Source organism: Monodelphis domestica, chromosome 1, assembly GCF_027887165.1.
Source record: "Monodelphis domestica isolate mMonDom1 chromosome 1, mMonDom1.pri, whole genome shotgun sequence".
In the NCBI taxonomy this organism is placed as follows: Eukaryota; Metazoa; Chordata; class Mammalia; order Didelphimorphia; family Didelphidae; genus Monodelphis; species Monodelphis domestica.
In genome coordinates, this window is record NC_077227.1 from 741,240,317 (window position 1) to 741,263,123 (window position 22,807).

Here is a 22,807-nt window from a genome sequence, read left to right on the forward strand (position 1 = left end):
TAAACTCTGCTTGCTTTAGTTTTCTTATCTGTAAAATGGGGATCATAATAGTACCTCCCTAGATAGCTTTGGGAATAAAATAGTATTTTTCAAGGGCTTTTCCAACCTTAAAGCACTCTGATAAATATCAGCTACCTAACTAGCTCTCTCTGTGACCTTGGGCATGTAATTTAAACACTATAACTCAGTTTCCTCATCTTTGAAATGAGTAGACAGAGTGAACTAAACGCTTTCTAAGATTTCTTATATTTTTACATTCATGTTGCTCTGGATGTGAAAAGTTAGACAGAATTAAGCTTTTGCAACTGATTGGATTTGGAAGGAGCACAAAAGAGGGGGTAGACTTCTAGGTTGCAAACTGCAATGATTGGAAAATGATAGTGACCACATCAGAAATAAGGAAAAGGAAATTAAGGACCATAGAGATAAAGAGACTTGTCCAAGGTCACAGGGAAGTGATGCTGATGCTGATGCTCTAATAGAACAAAAATGACACGACTTCAACACAATATGATTTATTCAGATTCATTAGCATTAGTTAATTTCCCTAGACTTTTAGTAGCTGATCTAAATCTTGGGGCATCTGTCCTGTTGCATTTGACTCCTTGGTTTCTGCAGAATCTTAGGAGTTATTGACTGTAGCTGTTGTTGGTAGACAATTCTTCCTATGGATATTGGTTTGCCATTTAAGGATCAGGTTTCTATCCTCAGGCCATATTCTCAGCCAGGGTAGACCAGCTGCTCCCACAGTGGGAGGCCTTCAGTTTCCAAGCAAAACTTTTCTCTGAAGCCCATGGTCACCATGGTGATCATCACCTGGGTGTTCCATCACCATCCCCAGGTTTCTCTTTGGGCCTTGGACAGTTCAATGCCCATTTCTTTCCTCTTGGTGTTATCAAAGGGCAAGCCCAATTACTGAACTCTCAGGCAGGAAAAATACATTTCTTTACTGCCTGCTGTCACCAGAGTCTGACATACAGCAATTAGGAAAAATTGCCATGTAAAAGCACCACTAGGGATAAACTCCAGTTTAGGGGCAAAAGGCAATCAATCATTCATTTGAAAATAAAAGCTTGGAAAGCTTCCCAAGCTTGATTTTGACACAGGAATACTTTTCTATTACTGTGGATATCTGCTAACTCATTAAGATCATTTCCTTGTTTAGGAAAGATCCAGATTCTTCGAAGGTGACTCAGAGGAAATAGCCGAGTGATATAGTAATACCAGCTTGGGTACTGGAGAACCCAGAGTCAACACCTATCTTTCCCACTACCTCCTTCCTGGCTTGGTGCCAGTGGCTCATGGGTATTGACTCCCAGCTCTCTTCCTTGGGCCTGATTATCACTTTTATTTTGCTCCATATCTGATCTTTTCTTTTGTATTTTGGTCTTAATTCATGGAAATCAATATTCTCTCCTTCTAACCTCTCACTCTACTAGACCAAAAAAAATAGTTTTTAAGAGATATGCATAGTCAAGCATAACGAATTGCCATATTGGCCATGTCCAGAAATGTATATTTCATTTTGCACCTTGAGTCCCTCATCTCTCAGTTAAAGGAAGAGAGCATTTTTCAATATTTGTCTCTGGGGGGGGGTGGGGAGGAGCTGGGTGGCTCAGTGGATTGAGAGCCAGGCCCAGAGCTGGGAGATCCTGGGTTCAAATTTGGACTTAGACATTTCCTAACTGTGTGACCCTGGGCAAGTCACTTAACCCCCATTGCATAGCCCTTACCACTCTTCTGCCTTGGAAACAATACTCAGTATTGATTCTAAGATGGAAAGTAAGGGTTTAAAAAAATTCTTGTCTTCTGGAATCATGGATGGCTATTGTACTGATCATAGTTCTTGTAACTTTCATTGTTTTTTGTCTTTATCATATTGTTGTGATATAGACTTTCCTCTTTTTTCTGATCATTTTATTCCTTATCAGGTTAAATGTCTTTAAAACTATTCATTTTTATAATTATGTCATGGGATAAATTTTGCTTCTGGTTGTGCTAACTTCATTCTCCATCAATTTATACAGATTTTTCTGAAATCCAGCTCCCCCCCCCCTCCTTCTTATAGCATAATGGTATTCCATCACATTCATACACCACCATTTTTTCAGCCATTCCCACATTGGTAGGCATCTCTTTACTTTAGTTTCTTGTTCATGTCAATATAGAATTTCTCTAAATATATATTTTTTTATTTATAGGAGCTTTCCTTCTTTCCTTGATGTCTTTGGAATATTAATCTAGCAGTACAACAGCTGGTTCAAAGCTGCTTAGTAATTGTGTGTGCACAAGCATGTGTATGTGTGTTTGTTTAATGTGTAATTCCAAAATCATTTTCCAAAATAGACCCATTTATAGATCTATCAATGTATTCTTTTCCCCACAATCTCTGCAACTTTCATCATCTTCAATTTTGTCATCTTTTTTTTTTAAAACCCTTACCTTCCATCTTATGATCAATACAATGTTCTAAGGCAAAAAGAGCCATGGGTGTTAAGTGTTAAGTGACTTGCCCAGGGTCACACAGTTAGGAAGTGTCTGAGACTAGATTTGAAACCAGGACCTTACATCTCTAGGCCTGGTTTTCAATCCACTGAACTACCCAGCTGCCCCCTATTTTGTCATCTTTACCAATTTTATGACTGTGAGATGAAACATTAGAATTGATTTAATTTGCATTACTCTAGTTATTAATGATTTGGAATATTTGTTTTAATTTAGTTATAGATAACCCAGGTTTCTTCCCTTCAGGGTTGTCTACTAATAACATTAGATTATTTATTGAACTGATTCTAATTTTTGTAAATTTTAATCAGTTCATCATGTATCTTGGAAAAAGACCTTTATCAGAGAAACTTGGTGCAAAGACTTCCCCAATTATTTTCTCCCTCTTAATCTTACTTTCATCATCACCATCACCATCATCATCATCACCAGTAGTATAATAGTAGTAGTAGTAGTAGTAGTAGTAGTAGTAGTAGTAGTAGTAGTAGTAGTAGTAGTAGTAGTCGTAGTAGTAGTAGTAGTAGTAGTCGTAGTAGTAGTCGTAGTAGTAGTCGTAGTAGTAGTAGTAGTAGAGTTAATATAGTATTTCTGTCCCTGTAGGTCTCTTTTGGCAGTTAAGGTGGGAGAGTCCGCATGCCCAATTAAATCCTCTATCAGGTTTGGTAGGAAAGCATAGAAATAGATATGATATTATTCATGCTTCCTTCCCTGCCTTTTTTCATGACTTCCCCACCTATCTTCTTTGTTTCCTCTGGGAAGACAGATCTATGTTCCTCTAGACCATGTATTCATGATTTACACTTTTGTAGCATCATCATTAGACTCACAAGAAAAAAAAATTCAATGTATGTGTTACTCTACCATCTTTTATGTACCTACCCTTCTATGCTACCAATCTTTTCCATTTAAAACCATTTTCTACTTTTTTGAGTGGGAGTCCTAGATCTTATCTTTCCTGTTCTATTTCCCAAGAAAACAAGAAAGGGACTGGGCTAATTTGGCTGACAACAAGATGCTTACATACAAGATTGGAAGAACTGCAGGGGATTTTGACAGTGTACTTGATTGTAGCTGTTTAGACACACAGAATGGAAAAATCTGACTTATGACTTCTGAATCGCTGAAATGTCACAGTGGATAATTTTGACTTATACATTTATCCATCCCTACAAATCCAACTCTGAAATAAAGTCCCTTTCAAATTCTCTAAAATGGTGGTTTTAGGTTAAGCTTGGAGTCTGTAAATGTAAGAAAATGGATGATAGATAGATAGAGAAGTAGGTAGGGAAGTAGGTAGACTATACTTAAGTACGTTTCCTTTCTACATTCAGGGAATTAGGGGTGCAGTATTCCTGTGATCTAGAAAATCTATGTAAAATATTCTTGACTTTCCCTTGAAGCCAGAGAAGAAATATTGTTTTTTTTCCTGATTGTTTTTTTCTTTTCCTTTTATGGAATGTTTACATATGCATGTATGCATTTATGAGTTATTAAATATAATTCTGTACATGTATTTTCATTCTATACATGTATTTGATGCATTGCTTAGTTTTTAAACTTTTTTCTGTGTCATCTGCTAGCCTTTGCATTTTATCTGTGGCTTCCACAAAAATCCCTCCATATTCCCATTTAGTTTTATTACACTAACACAAAATATATCAAAACTGTAATGGAAAAAGTCATAATGTGGGAGAGATGCTTGATTTTGGTTCCCTTTATAATGTATTTGATTTTATGTCTTTGCAGACATTATTCTGAAAAGCATTCCAGAGACTTCACCAGATTGCCAGAGGTTATATAGAAAATGTTGAGAGTTCTACCTTAAAATCTAATATCCATCCTTAGAACACTACCTGATATCCACAAATCAAAAATCAACAAGCAGCACACGAGTACAAGTATGGTTGTGTTATATCTTTGGCCACCAATTATTTCTCCATCATCTTCTCCAATTTTCACACAAGGCTCTTCTTTCTTGTCATATTTGCAAATTAAAACAATTAATGACAACTGGAAAGTGTATAAAGATTAAAATGTAGGGGAGACTGAGGCAGGTAGAAATTAGTTTCTCTCTGCAAGGAGTATTATATTTTATGAGGTTTATTAAAGGTTGAGAATTTAAGAATATACAAGTAAGAAAAAACACGTGCCTAGTCCAGAGGCCTAGACAAGACCTCACCTACATTATGGAAAGAGCCACGTCTGCTCCAAACAGAAGTCCAAAAAAGAGCTCAAAAGCCTTTGCAATCAGGTTAAATCCCTTCTCGATCTTGGCATTCTGGGGAAGTGGAGCAAAGGCTTGTGTGGATTGAAGTCCTGGATCCCAATCCATTTTTATAAGTGTTCCAGATCACTCATTGCCTTCTCAGAAATCTGAAATCTATAAAGCTTTTCTCTCATATTTGACACATCAACTCCCGGGTTAAAACATTATAGGTAGTAAACATCATTTCTATTTTTTTTTATATATGAAGAAACTGAGATGTCAAGAGGATAAGTGCTTTACCCATGTTCATACTACCAAGTGTTGATGGCAGGAATTCACAGGTTTATAGCATTACAAATGAAGAGCTAGAGAGGACTTCAAAAGACTTTACAATTCATATATGGGAAAACAAAGCTCCACAGAGCAAAATTATTTTTCCCAAGGTCATATATACATATATATATATATGTGTGTGTGTGTGTGTGTGTGTGTGTGTGTGTGTGTGTGTGTGTGTGTACAACTACTATACTACATATAGTAGTTGAGGTAAGATTTGAACTCAGGTCCTCTGACCCTGACAGAAGTGCAGTGTTCTTTTTAATTCATTGCAGACAAGCATATTTACCTAGTAGTTTTCCACAAAAATATTTGCTAAGCCTTCCTTATTCTTGTGTATTTCTGCCGGATATGACTCTATCCCTCCTGTAAATAGCTTTATTCATGTACCCTTTAGGAAAAAAGGATGAAGTAGGTTTTGGTGTATCTACAGAAGCTGCAATGACTGTGGTTTATTTTCCTGGAGTACACAGAGGGCAAAAAGCTTATTTCTTAGTCTACATCCCTAACATAGCCACCTGAGAGTCTTCCACCATTAAAAATATCTTTACACTGGCCACTTTTTTTTCTTTTGTCTATAAAGGTGAGATGCAGAGATTTTTTAAAAAAGGAGGCAGTCCCCTGAGGAGGGGAAAGTAAGTTGAACAGTGCTTTCTCCTAAATAGAATTCTAGGGTTTTTCCCAACCCACCCCATTGTCCCTTAATCTCTCAAACCACTCTGACATTTCCTCTGTAATTAATCATATGCAAAATTGTATCCTAGTTATTTGTCTTACCCAACCTTTCCCTAGCCCTAATGACAAATTCCCTGAAGGAAAAACAAGACTGTTTTCCATCTTTGTATGTTTTTAGACTTGAACTATAAATGTTTCATAAGCACCTACTAGGTTGTTGGTGTTTTCCGGAGTTTGAGCTGTGTCCGACTTCCCACCATTGCATTTGGGACTTTCTTGGCAAAGATACCAGAGTGGTTTTTCATTTCCTTCTTCAGGTCATTTTTTTTTACAAATGAAAAAACTGAGACAAACAGGGTGAAGTTTACACAGCAAATAAGTGACTAGGGCTTAATTTGAATTCAGGGATTCTATTCTAGATGCTGTCTGAGAAGCACAGATTTATAATACAAGGTCTCTGCCCCCATGAGGCTAGGAATCTAGCAAATTTTTCTCTTTCCTTCTAATTTATGAGGAAGCAAAAATAATGTGCACACTTCTCTATCTTTAGGGCTCTTAAAAGGCAGGGGGGGGGGGTAGGTGGATATGACCTCATAATCAAATGGTTCTGGATTCTCTTTGATTTCATCTGCAAGTCAATAATGTTGGACTAAATGGCCTTTAATTCTTCTTAGCTATAAAACTGTGTTCTTGGCACCCAGCATTTCCAGGGCAGGAATTCAGTCCTGTTCCCTTTTTCCTAGTCTGTGTTGATTTGCAGACTTGTTCTTTTAGACCACAGAATCATGGAAGGTAAGAGCTAGAATTTACCTTTGAGAGCATCCTGCCCCACTTTTACTGTTAATAAAACAGAAGTCCAGACAAAAGAAGTAATTTGGCAAACAAATATGATAGTATGAAATGCCAACCAAATAAGTTTTATATTTGCAAGGGAAGACAGGAAAAGGAGCTCCATTAATTCCAAAATGAGCTGGCTATGAATTTAAGATAAGGATAATGTCTTGCAAGGAAGAGGAAGTTTTCTCTGCCCCTGTAGGGCTGCTGCAGTCTGCATTAGTAATCAATTGTCTGCTGGGCAGTTCAGCTATCTAATCATTTCTATTGTGTTGCTAGATGTGTTTCTGGGAATGGAAGAGAATCAAAAAATCCAGTCAAGTCTGATCATCTCACTGCACCAGACATTCAGAGAAAGAAGATGGAAGGTTACTTGTTTCCTATAGAGAATAAACCCATTTGGCTGCTAAAATGTCTGCAATAAGATGATTACTTGGAAGATGAGAAAAGCTTGTTCTGGTGTGGTCCCTAAGGGACTGGGAGATGAATTAAACCAGAAGAACTCAGTGATTATAAACTAGTCATCAAGCTGGAATCTGGGGCCAATTAAAAGAATCCAAGATGTGTATAATAGATGGAGTTAAGAAATATTTGTAAGAGCTGGGGTGGGGAGAGAATCATAAATCATGTAACCATGGAAAAATATTCTAAAGATGTGGAGATATCTCACTGACTGTCCTGGTAAAGATAACACAAGACATATATGGTTGCTTCATATTTTATCTCCTGTCTCTTCTTTAAATATATTCTTTGTTCAAATGACTCCTGTACATCCCCTGAGAATATTTCTGAGTACAAACATATCTCAGACAAACCTTGGTATCAAATTGATGAAAGATATGGAATCCCCCCATGGAGAGAATGTGGATTCCCCCACAAGGGTGTCCAATACCCTATTGTTAATGATTCATTGTACATCTAGGACTGGCCCATTTTAGCCCCAATTTTGATTTTAGAGGGTTTCAAGATTCCATAGCTGGTTCCTCCAATCTTAATTGGACAAAAATTAATCAAGTTTTTCCCACTGAGGAACCAATTGCTCGCTGGTATGGTCCCGAATGGCTTTCAGTCCTTTTGGTCTTTTTTGAAAACCCCTCATCTCCTATTACTCACTACTCTTTATGGAGACTAATTGCTTCCCTCTGCCCTGCTGTTTTATTGTGTCCCAGTGACAAGAAAGATCTTAGATCCATTAATGCCTGTATCAGGTCCCCTTATGCATTGCTTATTCAAACAAACAACAGCTCCTCATCTTTACAACGTAATTCCCCTACAACTTTTAAAATCTCTTGCTCAGGATGTATTTGACAAATTGTATTAACCCCTCCATCTCTGCTACCACTGTATTTGTTGTTAAGCAACCACCTTTTATCATGCTTCCTGTTAATATGACTACTGACTGGTATGATGATTCAGGCATTTATGCCTTACAATTAATGTCCAATAATTTAAGTAGCACCAAGCACTTTATTGCATCTCTTATTCTGGGTATCACTGCTCTTATGTCAGTCATTGGCTGCATCAACCACAGCTCTTGTTCAAACAGTACACACTATGAAATGTGTAGACAACCTTTCAAAAAATCTCTCTCTTGCCCTTTTAACTGAAGAACACATAGACAAAGGGTTAGAAGCCCACATAAATGTCCTAGAAGAGGCCATTCTTTATATTGGAAATCAGTTACAAAATATAAAAGTGAGATTTAAATCAAAATGCCATGCTGATTGTAAGTGAATAATTTGTGTTTCTCCCCTTCCTTATAATCAATCAGATGTTCCTTGAGAGAAGATATAACAACACATTTTTGGAATTTGGAACCTTTCAGAATTTTCTGTTAATCTAAAAACATTACATAAACAAATTATGGATATTAGTCACTCCAGTACCTCCCTTTATTCAGCCTCATCTATTGCAAATTCCTTTTATGACAGTGTCTCTTCCTTTGTATCCCATAATAATCTTATTCATACTTGTTTGCTTGTGGATTTACCCTTGTCTTATTTTTTTCTCATTCTTGTTTGCCTTCCAGTCATCATCCAATGTTTAGGGTCCACCATATGTCAAGTTCAAATTGAGCTGAAGTCATTCTAATTAAAAAAAAACAAAAAAGGAGGAAATGTGGAGAGCCATCATACCCCTGCTGTCTGACAGAGTCTCAGTTTGATAAAAATTAAGGTTGAAGAGCAGCCTTCAGAAAAGATGAGGCATGCACTGAACCCCCTCAGTGTGACTTCTCCCTCTAACTTCCCTTACTAATGGAATTGTTATGATTATTGTTTTCTTCCCAGTATGGGAGAAATAATATAAGAGCAAATACTTACAAGGTTAACACACATATGGCCCACTTTAATCCCACCAGATTATTACCCTAAAAAGATTACATTCACAGAATTAAAACCTAAAGATCATCACCCATTACCCCTCCCTTTTCCCTCTTCTCAGAGGTATACTCAGAGGCCCCATACCCACTGTTTGCCAAACGCACAAGCACCACAATCAATCACCCCTCTGAAACACAAGTTATTGACACACTTCTCTGGGCTATTAATGAAACACAAGAAAAATGTAATTTGGAAATTGAGAAAATTCCTAATTTTGGTCTGTCTTAAATTACCCTCTAACCACATACCTAGCTGTGAAATGTTTTGTTACCCATCTCTTAAATAATTGTGATTGTGAAAGCTGATCAAAAGCAACAACGATTCTCCTAGCTGGTCATCCCACAGGTCAGAAGGAACTAGCATCCAGATCACCCTATCCATATCATTTACCTCCATTGCAAACTTCTCTGTTGTAGCAACATAGTAAATGATCACAGAATGTTGACTAAGTGATTTGTTAATGTGTGACATATTCAATTATCTGTAGAAAATCGTGTATGTTGGAAAATGATTGTGTGCCAGAAAAGCATGTACTCACTGAAGTTATAAAACAAACCAACCCCTGTGCAATGACAGAACATTGAGTGATGCCTAAGCACAGGTCTGAGCACTCAGTTGTCTCTCATCTCTTATTCACCTGACCACTCCACATAGTCAGAAGGACCCTCCACTTTGGAAGATAGCAGGTTTGGCTCTCAAGATAAAGAAAAAAAGAAAAAAGAAAGAAATACTTGATACTTGGAGATGAGTGCAAGATGAGGATTAGGTTTTCATTTCTCCTGGATTTGCCACTGCTAAGTGAGATTTTCCTTCTAAGACTAGAAAGTCCATATCAGGGATAGGCAGTCAGTTTGGTGCAGTAAAATAATACCTTGCATTTGAAATATAAAAATGTAACCTTTAGGAGATCTCTGTTCTACAATGCACTAGAGCTTTGGTTTGCTAATCCAGAGAGTAAGTATAATGTATTTATACTTCTTGCTCCCAAATATACTCTTATGAAAATGATATTGCATTTGTGTATGAAGATCATTTTTAATCCCCAAAGACTGCATAAATGTAAACTATTAATCAGAGTGTAGTATAATGGAAAGGACAGGTTTACTACATGTATGAATTTATACTAGTCATTTCACTTCTCTGGGGATTCAATTTCTTCATCTGTAAAAAGTGGATTAAATATAGTGCTGGTTCTAAAGTCAAATATGTCTAAGTTCAAATCCAGTGTCAGACATTTACTAGCTATTTATTAGACAAGTTCCTTACTTCTGTTTGCCTCAGTTGTCTCATCTGTAAAGTGGAGGTAATAATAACCCTCATCTCACAAGGCTGTTGTGAGAATAAAATTAAATAATACTTATAAAGCATTTTGCTAACTTTAAAGTTATTTGTTGTCATTGTTGGTGTAATTATAATCTGTGGGATTTTATGTTGCTGTCTATAGTGATTACAGTACTGATCTCCTAAAATCCCACATAGTATATTCCTAAATTATTTTCTCAAAATGAAATCTTAAAATCTAGTTAATCTCCCCTCATAGAGTAGCAGGAACATCAGAGATTATCATGTTCCACCTATCCTTCTTGGGCTTTCTTCCAGTTTGCCTTCTACATATAATAAACCTCTCAGAGAAAGGAAGTGACTAGCTGAATTTCCCCACTTTTAATTACAAATTTCTAATGACAAAACTTGGACAATCTCAAGTTTACAAACAAGAGAGACATGGGTAAATGACAGTGATTAAGAAAGAGGAGGAGCTTTAGGGGATTTCATAAGAAACTTAGCTGGGAGGGGACAGAGTCAAGATGGGCAAGAGTCTAAACCTCTCTAACTAGCCTTCCTTAACAATCTTTAAAAAGCCCTAAAAAAAGACAGAAATTCCAACCCAACAATAGGATGGAGCCACAGGGCAATCCTGCTGTATAAACTTGAAGAAGGAAGGCAGAAAGAGGTGATTTCTGTGGTAAAAGGGGGAGAGCAGAAATAAGACTGGGCTGGCTAAACCCTTCCTCTAGCACCATCATGCTGAGACCTGAGATTATACACTGGCTGGCTGTGGGTTCCCAGAGTGGGGGCTACAACTGCAAAGGAGCACCTCAGATCCACCACACAAAGTCCAAGGCTCTGACAGAGGCTAATAGAGAGGAAATTGTGGGGAGGAGGGATCTGACTTGACATCCATGGCCTCCATAACACACTGACTCTGGTGAAGATTTGGCCCCAGGGCAGATTAGCTTGGCAGGTTAGTTCAACTATTCTAATCCTGTATACCAACAGAGGAGAGAGAAGATTGAAGATTCTGCTCCAAGGCAGAGCAACTCAAATGCCCTGGTCCAGGAAACCAGTAGAGGGTCTGGTTTAAAGTTCAGGGATGGGAGAAATGAGTAAATAAGAGAAAAAGAAAATAAGGCAATAATTGAAAACTTCTACAGGGATAAAGACCAAAAACAGAACCAACAGAGGATGGTGGGATACAAGGAACTTCAAACAAAACCTAAAAAAAAAAAAAAAAATAACACCCAGACAGCTTAAAAAGCAAAATAGGTCATCTGGAAATGGAGACACAAGAATAAAAACAAGAAAATAGTGCCTTATAAGCCATAATTGACCAACTGGAAAATGAAGCAAAGAAGTCAAAGGGAGAAAAGAATTACTTTAGTAGAAGAATGGACTAAATGGAAAAGGAAGATCAAAAGGTCATGGAAGACACTGCCTTTAAAAATTAGAATTGAACTATTAGAAGTTAAATATTTCATGAGACATCAAGAAATAATAAAACATAATAAAAAGAATGAAAAATTGAATAAAATATGAAATACCTTAATGAAAAAAAAAGGATCTGGAAAAAGGATCCCAGAGAGAATTTTTAAGAATTATTGAATTAACCAAAAGTCATGACCAAAAACAAACAACAAACAAAAACAAACAAAAATAAAACCCCTAAACATTATACTACAGGAAATTACCCAAGGAGACTGCCCAAATATTCTTTTTCCCCCATAGTTTTGTTCTTTTTTGGAAATTTTTATTTAATTAGTCAATTTAGAACATTTTTCCTTGGTTACAAGAATCATATTCTTCCCCCTCTCCTCCCCCTCCTCTCCACTTCTTTCCATACCCAAAGTGCAATTCCACTAGGTTTTACATGTGTCCTTGATCAAAACCTATTTCCATGTTGTTTATATTTACACTAGGGTGATCCTTTAGTCTATATCCCCAATCATATCCCCATCAACTCATGTGATTAAACATTTGTTTTTCTTCTATGTTTTCACTCCCACAGTTTTTCCTCTGAATGTGGATAGGGTTCTTTATCATAAATCCCGCCAAATTGTTTTGGACCACTGCATTGCTACTAATGGAAAAGTTCATTACATTCGACTGTAGCACAGTGTATCAGTCTCTGTGTACAATGTTCTTCTGGTTCTGCTCCTTTTGCTCTGCATCACTTCCTGGAGGTCGTTCCAGTTTACATGGAATTCCTCTAGTTCATTTCTCTTTTGAGCACAATAGTATTCCATCACCAACATATACCACAATGTGTTCAGCCATTCCCCAATTGGAGGGCATTCTCTCATTTTTGAATTTTTTTGTCACCACAAAGATTGCAGCTATGAATATTCTTTACAAGTCTTTTTCTTTATTATCTCTTTGGGGGTACAAACCCAGCAGTGCTATGGCTGAATCAAAGCTGCCCAGATATTCTTGAAAAACAATGTAAAATAGAGATTGAAAGAATCCAAAGATCACCTCCTGCATTAAATCCCCTAATGACAACTTCCAGAAATATTATAGCCAATTTTAAGAGTTCCCAGGCCAAGGAGAGAATATTACAAACAGCTAGAAAGAAAAAAATCAGATATAATGAAGCCCCAGTCAGGATTACACTGGGATCTGGTAGTCTCCACATTGAAGGACTGGAAGGCTTGGTATATGATATTCCAGAAGACAAGGGAGTTGGGTTTGAAACCAAGAATCAACTATTGTGAAGAACTTATTACTTCAACAAAAAAGAATGGCAAGCAAGTGCAAGCAATGGAAGCTTGAAGATCTGTAAACCAGGAAGATCCTAAGGAGAATGTGGCCAGGAGGAAGGCAGTTTGAATAAGCTGGTACAAAGTGTTTTACTCACCTTTTCTTCCTTGAATTCTGAGGAAGGAGCTATCAGAGATTTTTACACTACCTTTCTGGCTATTGGCTTCTCCGTGAAAGATTTGTGGCTCAGCTCTGAAGATCTTTTCAAGTTACTAACAATATCCCTTAAAGACTATTCAACCTTACTTACTTATATTGAATTTATTAATAGATTAGAGAAACCATAAATTCCCTCTATTCTATCCCAACTTCCTTACCCTTCCTTCATTTAAAATAAATTCCTATTTTCAGTATTATAGAGTGAGATTCGTCTGTTGAAAGCTACAGTCAATTTACCAACTCTGAATCACTGTTGAAACCAATAGAAGGAAGTAGGAAGTGGGAAGGAGAAGTGAGAATTCAATCTCTCCATTACCTTATTTCTTAGAGTCATTGTTCCAGCCTTTGCCTTTCCCTTAAATACCTTAATAACTGAGCCTTGAACACACTCCCCAGCAAAACTGACTGTATTCTTTCAGGGGAATGTATGGTCATTTAATAAAAAGGAAGATTTCCAAGCATTCCTAAAAAAAGACCAGACTTAAACAGAAAATATGATTCCCAAAGAAAAAATTCAAGAGAAGCATAAAATGATAAAGAAGAAAGAAAAAAAGGCTGAAGGCATATATTCTTATATGGAAGGTTATTAGTTATAACTCTTAAAATTGTTATCATTATCCTAGTAGTTAGAAATACACATAAAGGATATGGTAGTAAGCTATTTAGGATGATACATCAAAGCATATAAAATGGGGTGAAAAGAGGATAATTCTATAAGAAATGGGAAAAGAGAAGTAAAATGTGGTAATAATATGAGAAATAGGAAAAGAGAAGTAAAATGTGGTAAAATATATCACAAGGGGGCAGCTACATGGCTCAGTGGACTGAAAGACAGGTCCAGAAATGGGAAGACCTGGGTTTAAATCTGGCTTTATATACTTCCTAGCTGTGTGACCCTGGGAAGGTCACTTAACCCCCATTTCCTAGCCCCTAGCCCCTAACACTCTTCTGCCTTGGAAATAACATATCACATTCATTCTAAGATGAAGTTAAGGGTTTTGAAAAAATAATTAAAAAATAAAATATATCACATAAAGAAGCTTTTGTGATAGGGAACCAATACAATGGAAGGGAGGAAGATATTTGTGGCAGTTAATATTTGAACTTTACTCTCATTGGAATTGGTTCAGAGAAGGAGGAATAGCCAGATTCAATGGGGTATAAAATTTCATCTTACCCTATAGAGAAGTAGAAGGAGAATAAGAAATGGGGTGGTGGGGAGGGGAGTAATACAAGGGAGGGAGAAGTTATGGGGACAATCAAAAGGCCCTATAGTAAGAGGAGCCTAGGAAGGGAGGGGGATAAAAGGGGAGTAATGTAAAGGAGGGGGAAAGGGAGAGTCTGACTGAAAACAAAACACTGGAGGGGAGGGAAAGAGTGAGAGGAGAAAGGTCAGGATTAAAGGAAGAAGTCAAAATGGAGGGGAATGAACAGATAGTAATTATAACTGTGAATATAAATGGGATGAACCTACCCATAAAACAGAAGCAGATAGAAGAATGGACTACAAACCAGAATCCTACTATATGTTGTTTTCAAGAAACACACTTGGGGCAGATAGACACACAGAGTAAAGGTAAGAGGCTGGAGCAGAATCTATTGGGCTGCAACTGAGACAAAGGAGGAAGGAATAGTAATCATGATCTCAGACAACGCTAAAGTAAAAATAGAGTTGATTAAAAGAGATACAGAAGATAATACATTATGATAAAAGGCAGTATAAATAATGAAGAAATATTGGTACTTAATATATAAGCACTAAATGATATAGCATCTAGATTTTTAAAGGAGAAATTAAGGAGCTTATAGAGGAAATAGATATTAAAGCCATACTAGTGGGGGGGGGGGCGCCACTTCACATATCATAACTAGGTAAATCGAACCAAAAAATAAATGAAAAAGAAGTAAAGAGAACGAATGAAACATTTTTAAAAATAGAGTTAATATATATCTGGAGAAAATTGAATAGAGATAAAAAGGAATATGCCTTCTTTTAAGCAGCACATGCTACCTATACAAAGACTGACCATGTAGTAGAGCATAAAAACATCACCAAAAAAATGCAGAAATTTAATGCAGAAATATAAATGTATTTTTCAAATGATAATGCAATAAAATCATAATTAATAAGGATTCATGGAGAGTCAAATTTAAAATTAATTGGAAACCAAATAATCTAATTCTTCAAAACTGGTGGATCAAATAACAAATCACATAAACAATTACTGATTTCATTGAAGAGAATGACAATGAGGAGACTACATAACAAAATCTATGGGATATAGTCAAAGCAGCATTCCAGGGAAAATGTATATCCCTGAGTGCCTATATATATATATATATATATATATATATATATATATATATATATATATATATAATAGAGAGGAAGGAGATTAATGAAATGGATATGAAACTTAAAAAACTTTAAAAAAACAAATTAAAATTCCCAGATAATAATTAAGTTGAAATCATAAAAATCAATGGATAAATTAATAAAATTCAAAGTAAAAACCTATTGAATTAATAAATACAAGTCAGAGCTGGTTCTTTGAAGTAACAAATAAAATAAAATATTGATTAAGCTAATTTAAAAAAAATTAAAGAAGAGAATCAAATAGTATCAGAAATGAAAATGTCAATCTCATTTATAATGAAGAAGAAATTAAGGCAATTATGAAGAGCTATCTTGCCCAGTTATATAACAATAAATATGACAATATAGGTGAAATGGATGAATACTTACCAAAAAAAATTGTCTAGATTAACAAAAGAGGAAATAGAATACTTAAATAATCCCATCTCAGTAAAAGAAATTGAACAAGCCATCAAGCTTAAGAAAATTCATTTAAAGAATAACTAATCCTAATATTATACAAACTACTTGACAAAATAAGCAAAGAAGGTATCTTACCAAATTCTTTTTATGACAAAAATATGGTACTGATTCCTAAATCACAAAAAAAAGAAAGAAAAAAATATAGACCAATTTCCTTAATGAAAATAGATGGAAACGTCTTAAATAAAATACTAGCTAAGGGACTATAGTAAGTTATCACAAGAATATGCTACTTTGCCCATGGTATCAGCAGAACCCAACTGGACCATGCTTTATGGTTTGTGACAAGCCTTTATAACTATTTTGGTAGTCTCAGAGCATATAGTGCCCTTGTTCTTCAACTTCCTCAAAGTCATTTCCTTTCTTTACTTCTGTACTTTTCACACAAGACCTGAATTATTGCTTTGTATTTGAGGGGGTTATGAGGAGTATTAGAAAGAGAAAGAGTTGTTTCATCTTTTATATGACTTTTATTAATGTTAGGGGGAAGGGATAAAAGTAACTAATAGCCTCAATCTTTTTAGGAAGCATGATTGTCTACTGTTAATATGGGGATTTAATTAGATGGCAAAATGGAAAAAAAGGGGTCAAATGGACTAAGCATTGTAGAAAATTATAGATAGAATAAATGGATTATTGAGTAGTAACTAGGTCCCAAGCAAGATTATATAATTCCCCCAAATATAGTAAGTTAACATTATTTGTCAGTAATTTATAGCAACCCTAATGTTAATATGATAAACAATGGTGGGCTTTATCCATTAAGGAGGTACAGATTGGGAATGGCAAAAAGAAGTCAAAGACTTGAACATGTAATTCAAATCCATATAATTAAATCTACTTTGAAAATTCAAGTTCACCTGTGATATGTATTTGTTTGGGGATTTTTAGATGAAGGAAATAGAGATTGGGGATGTCAAATGTGTCCCACAAAAATTAAACTCAAATTTTCAAATTTAATATCCTGTGAATTAGTTTTACAATACAGCTATTTTTTATATCCATTAACTAATTTCACAAGCATTTATAAGGCATAGGCCAGGCATTATGGTTGGCATTGAGTATAAGGACAAGTGAGAAACTGGTTCTTTCAAGTTTATCTTCTGTTGATGGAATCAAGGCATGCTATTGTACTAGAGATGGGATTTGGTGAAGTAAAATTGGGAAATCAAAATATGTCATACCAGGAAGTAGTTGAATGAAAGAAGCTGAATCTTGAGCCCCTCCCCCTCTCTACCTCCTGTTCTTCCTTCACCAAGCAACCTCATGGAGGTTTTCCTCACAGATATTAAGTCAAATTCCTCTCTCTAATAACAATAATCCTTCAAACTAATTTCTTTGGTTAAAGCATATTTTATTCTTTTGGGGGAAAGGAAATAAGGATGAGATTGGGAAAGGGGGAAAAGGACTCCATATTTTCTAAATTTGTAATATTGGTTGAAGGCTTTGAAATAAGTCTTCAAAAAAAAGGAAATGAATATGGAAATGGATAGAGATTGAAAGATACAAAGAAGGCTCAGAATAAACTCTTGGAGTACATACACTCTTACAAAAGATGAGGGGCATGGGAAATAATCTACAATACCAAAATGAATTGATCAAAAGGGAATGGGAACCAGAAGAGAATAGGGTTGTAATAGGTCAAGAGATGAAATTGTCTAGAAATAAGAGGTGGTCCATTGCATCAAAGGTTCTAGAGAAGAAAAGGATATCATCTATTAAGAAGTCATCATATCTGCCAATTTAAAGATCATTGTTAATCTTCGCTAAAGGAGTGTCAGTTGAGTGATTTGGTTGGAAACCATGTTGAAGAAGGTAGAAGAAATAAGGAGAGAAGTAGAGATACAAATGTTACCTGTGTTTTTTCCTGGGACTTTGGCAATTCAACATGAAAGGATCCAGCAGTTAGAGAGATGAAATCTTAGAAATATGGAATCAAAGTACAAGGTTATTCCTACCATAAGACCATAAAATGAGTTATAAGTTTTGAGTTGGAAGGCACCTTACAGTTCAGTAAATCCAACCTTTTCATTTTAAGGATGAAAAGACTGAGGCTAAGGAGGAAGGCCATGATCCAAAGAAATCAAAGAATACTGAAGGAAGTGACTTCTAAAAGGATGTATAGGAGTTAGAGGCAGAGAGAACCAGCAGTATGTAGCTCAATAACCCATACATTCATCTTTACAAGACAAAGACATTTTTGCTTGATAGCAGACAGAAAAATACCATTTCAATCTCAACCCACAGAAGTCAGCTATATAAGTTTATTACAAGAGGGGAAAAAAGTCTTGAATCTGAGAAAAATGACAAATATTGATTCAACAAGAGATTTTTAGGATCATTCTTTAGAATCCTTCTCAGATCAGAATTTTTATTTCCAAACTGTTATGGGGTAACATGACAGAGACAGGATGTTATCCCAGGGTCCTGATCATAGAGTATATCAGTTATTCTAAAGGGCTTGGTATTTGTGGGGGAAGACAAATGCAGCTATTGATCTGGCCTGGCTGCTTTGGTTTGGAACCAACCCCAGTAATCTTATTACTGCAGTATGTTCAGTGTGCATTTTTTTTCTTCCTCTGCATCAGAATTAAATCTATTTATAGAACCAGCAGCTGCACTCTCAGCAAGACTTCAAGGTAGCTCATATACCCAAGAGCTCTCTTACCTGCCCATTTTCATTTACATGAGGGACTGGTGACAGATACCTTGTCTTTGACCCATGATTTCTGTAGTCCATAGCTTTCTTTCAGTTTACTGCTTATTTTAATTTCTGAAAGGAGAAAAGGTGCTGGATTAAGAGTCTGACAATTTTAACTATATTCTAACTCCTGACTCCAACCAAGCCTTTTTCTTACACATGTCACTTAACCACTCTAGACTTCAATTTTTTCCACTAGTGGAGTATCAGTTTTTGTTCAGCTGTTTAGTTGTACCTAACTCTTCTTGATCCCATGGACCATACTGTCTTGGAGAGCCTGGATGGGTTAGGAAGACCCGAATTCAAATCCATCCTCAGACACTTCTAAAATATGTGAACCTGGGCAAGTCACTTAACATTTGTCTAGCAAAAGCATTCACTAGACACACACATATACATATACAGATATATAAGCATATATATGTGGAAATACATATACACATACAAATAGAGGAGTCAAAAGGACTGGAAGCTGGAGATTGGGAAAGGAGAGGCCTCTGGGGGTAGAAACCTGTGCAATTAGTTATGCTTTAAAGGAAAACAGGGATTCTAACAGGTGAAGGTGAGGAGAGATAGAATATGAATCAAAGATGTAGAGGTGGGAAATAGATCATTGTGTGTAAAGGCCAGCACAGAGGTCAGTTTGGTCATAGAATGACATCATGCATAAGAAAACTGAAAACAGGAAGGGTCAGACTATAAGGAAACTGAAAGGATCAAGAGAGGAATCCTGATGATAAATGGAGAGATTCTAGTGCTAATGAATAGGGGAATATGTTACAGTGATGGAGCAGAGTGGGTAAAGGGAGTATCTTCAATATCAGTTCCCTATAGAGTGTGTATGTATGTGTGTGTTTGTGTGAGAGAGAGAGAGACAGAGAGACAGAGAGAGACAGAGAGACAGAGAGACAGAGAGAGAGATGAAATGACAAGTAGGCATCTCCTTGTTGTTGGGTTTTTTGTAGGGTGCAGGAAAAATCTCTAAATTAAAGTTCCTTGAAGACAAAGCTTGTGCCATTTGTGTATTTGTATTCCAATCACTTGGGGTGTATGGGGTGCTCAGGTAGGGGTAATATCTCTGGTATGGAGGGCTTGTCGTGCCTTCCTAGGGCAGCTCTCCAGCCTCTGACCCCCACCTGACACCCAGCTTTCCCTTGTGGCTCCTAGTAGCTGCTAGCATGCGGCAGCGGCCACACCCCTGGCAATGGCTTCGACAGGCTGACCAAACCTTGTGAGGGTAGCCATCGGGTCGTCGACCCCTGGTGAACCAGGGCTTTGCTCACCCAGCATGTGAAGACTGCTTCAGCCAAACAGACAGAAGAAACCAACAAGGAGGTTCAACGGCTGAGATGGCGACGCAGTAAGGCACTGTGGATTTCTTAGGGCATGTTGGAGCACAAAAGACAACACGGCCATCCAATGCAGCTGAGGAAGTCTCCAAGTGTAACGATTTTTCGTGCCAATGGGCCCAGGCTTCCAATGCCAAGAGAGTGGGACTGTCTCTGTGCATCGACTTTTCCACTTAAATCTTCATGCACAGGTGTCTTTGTGCACAAAAAAGCACGAAGACAATCGTCATCCTCGGTTCGAGAGACAACCAACCTGATTCCAAGCACTAGGTGCAGAAGAGTATTGGTTGGTTGATGACTAGAAGAGGATCAAAATTACACTACTGGCAATATCTTTTGAACATTTTTTGAACTGTGCATAAATGGGATTTAAGTGAGGGAGAGTTACACAAAGTCAACAACAGTCTTACTCTTCCTTCCAGAGTTCAATGGCAAGAGACAAGTCAAAGAGACTGTTGATGGCTCAGGATGCAGTAGATGACCTTAACTTCTGCAATGTCTAACCTAGCTCTAAATGCTCCGCAGCATCCATTTTTGCTGCCTTCATGGCCATTGGAACAAATTGTTCTCATCTGCCCTGTCTACCAACAGAAACTTTCACACATAATAGATACTTATTAAATGAGTTTTGACTGGTTACCAGAAGAAGAAGTTCTTAATGTATAAACTCTTTCCAATGCTGCAACTCAGAATTTTTAAAAATCTGGTTCTTCACCCTTTTTTGTATATTTCATAGACCCTTTGGGTAGTCTGGTGAATCCTATGGATCCCTTCTTGGATTTAATTTTATTTTTTAATAATTGAAGGGAATGTTGGTTTAATTAGCAAAAACTAAATTTAACTAAACTAATGATGTAATTATTTTTCCCAACCAAGGTTGCACCCCAAAAAAATCAATCACAAAAAGGGTTCAGGGTCCCAGGTTTAGAACACCTGCTAAAGAATTGCTAGAGGAGGAGAGGGGATAACTAGAGATTCGGTGACTTATCTATGATCACAAAGTCAGTTTGTTTCATAAGAAGTAATTAAAAGCATTTTTTTCCTGACTCTGTTTTGACCCTACTTTCCCTTTGCCATCCTGGTCATAGTAGCTTAGAATTCTGCTTGCTTCATTTACCATATACTACATTTGCAGTGCGTGCTATACACTCCCAAGTCAGGGGAGGGTAAGACAGTTGATCCTGGAGGACCCTGTCAGAATGGGTCTCCAGCATAGACTTCTTTGCTCTCTCCTATTTCTTGCTAGTTCAAATCAAAAGAACCAGTCAGAGTCATTGTATGCAACAGAAATAGCTGTCCCCTAATGGGCAATAAAGAATTTTGCTAATACTTGTAGGTAATTTAGCATTCTTGCCAACCACCCCACTCTCATCAAACCCCCATTCACAGCCCACCAGATGGGACTTTTTCTGCCCTAGAGCAATGGATTATGAACTGCTACAACAGCTCAGTACATTTAATAAAAGAATTGAATATGAGTATTTCTGTACACCTGAGTTTTATCACTCAAAAGGAATGAAAGAAGAATCTAGAAACAGAGCTAACCCTTTGAAGCCTAGAACTCAAACTGGGAGGGACCTCAAAGGTCATCTAATCTAACTCCTTCATTTTAAAGGTAAGGAAACAAAGGCTTGGAGATGTTCAATGAGTTGTTTCTAGTCATAGCTAGTAAAGAGGAAAGTCAAGATTCAAACCCAGATCCTCAGATTTCCAACTCAGCATTCTTTCCATTAAATTATTTTATAGCTGGCCTTCTGAGGTTACATTGTATGTGTATACACATGTGTATGTGGACATGTATGTATATTTGTGCATTGCATACGTGTTTGTATATGTATCTGTGTGCATGTAAATATAGAGGTAACATACATACATAAAGTAAATATATAAATATATTAAATAGGTATACAATGTTACTTAAATATCTATTGTCTTGCCCAATAGAATGTAAGCTCATTGAGGGCAGGCTTGATTTCTTTCCTTTCTTTCCATGTGTCTATGGTGCTTAGCACAATCCCTTGAGAAATATCTCTCAAGTCACATAGGTAATAAGTGGACAAGGTGAGAGTAAATGTGGATCCCAGAAATCCATACCCAATATGCCATTTAACTACTATATGCTGACTTTGAGATCTCAATCACAATTGACATTGTTTTCTTTCTTGTATGTCTATATGTCCCTTTCATTTTTCCTTCTCTCACAGGTAAATCCCTCTTAAACCTGACATTTTGGAGATGGGTACCAGGTCAGCTATTCACCATTCATCTCCTACCTCCCCTTCTGACTCCCTTGACTTTACCCCCATGCTGAAGCTACCTTCTCACTCTCAAACTTCCCTCAGTGTCTATGCTTATCTCACCTTCACATTCTCCTTCCTCCTGTTACTTCATTCTCCTTTTGCTGATTTTCTTCTTGAAGATCCATTTGAGGAAGGACTTTAAGCCAGTTTATCCACCATTCTTCTCCCAATGGCTTCTGATTTCTCAGACTTCACCACCATTCTCTTCTCACCTCACTTTTTAGCTCCATTTTCGGTTGTCTTCCACCACCAGAATTTATCTTCTTGAGGGCAGCAAATATATTCTTTTTTGCATGCCTTAGAACTTAGTACAGGGCCTGGAATGACTGCTGAAGATATGGTGTGCAATCCAGACATGTAACTTGAAATATGCAAGAAATTCTGAGTGAGGAAACCCTCGACCAAGACAAATCAGATCTAATCTTCAACTGAGTGTCTTGGTGAGTTTCTTGGAATTCTTGTTTAACCTGGGCACGGTTCATTGACA

The 22,807-nt window shown here is 36.8% G+C and overlaps 2 long non-coding RNA genes across 4 annotated transcripts in view; one reads left to right on the plus strand and one right to left on the minus strand.

Moving 5' to 3' along the window:
• Positions 1–6,356: 6,356 nt before the first annotated feature.
• LOC107650703 (uncharacterized) lies at positions 6,357–6,982 on the plus strand. Its single transcript, XR_001626503.2, has 2 exons — positions 6,357–6,514; positions 6,836–6,982. It is a non-coding gene; the product is annotated as an uncharacterized LOC107650703 (long non-coding RNA).
• Positions 6,983–7,123: 141 nt separating this feature from the next.
• Positions 7,124–22,807, minus strand: part of LOC103105881 (uncharacterized) — a 63,366-nt gene continuing 47,682 nt past the window's right edge. For 2 of the 3 annotated variants that reach the window (XR_001626502.2, XR_008915911.1), the window contains exons 4-5: positions 18,639–18,743; positions 7,124–8,643 (exon numbers count right to left, since the gene is read on the minus strand). This is a non-coding gene — a long non-coding RNA (uncharacterized LOC103105881). The remainder of the gene's footprint in view (positions 8,644–18,638; positions 18,744–22,807) is intronic. The other variant, XR_008915912.1, reaches the window with a different exon arrangement.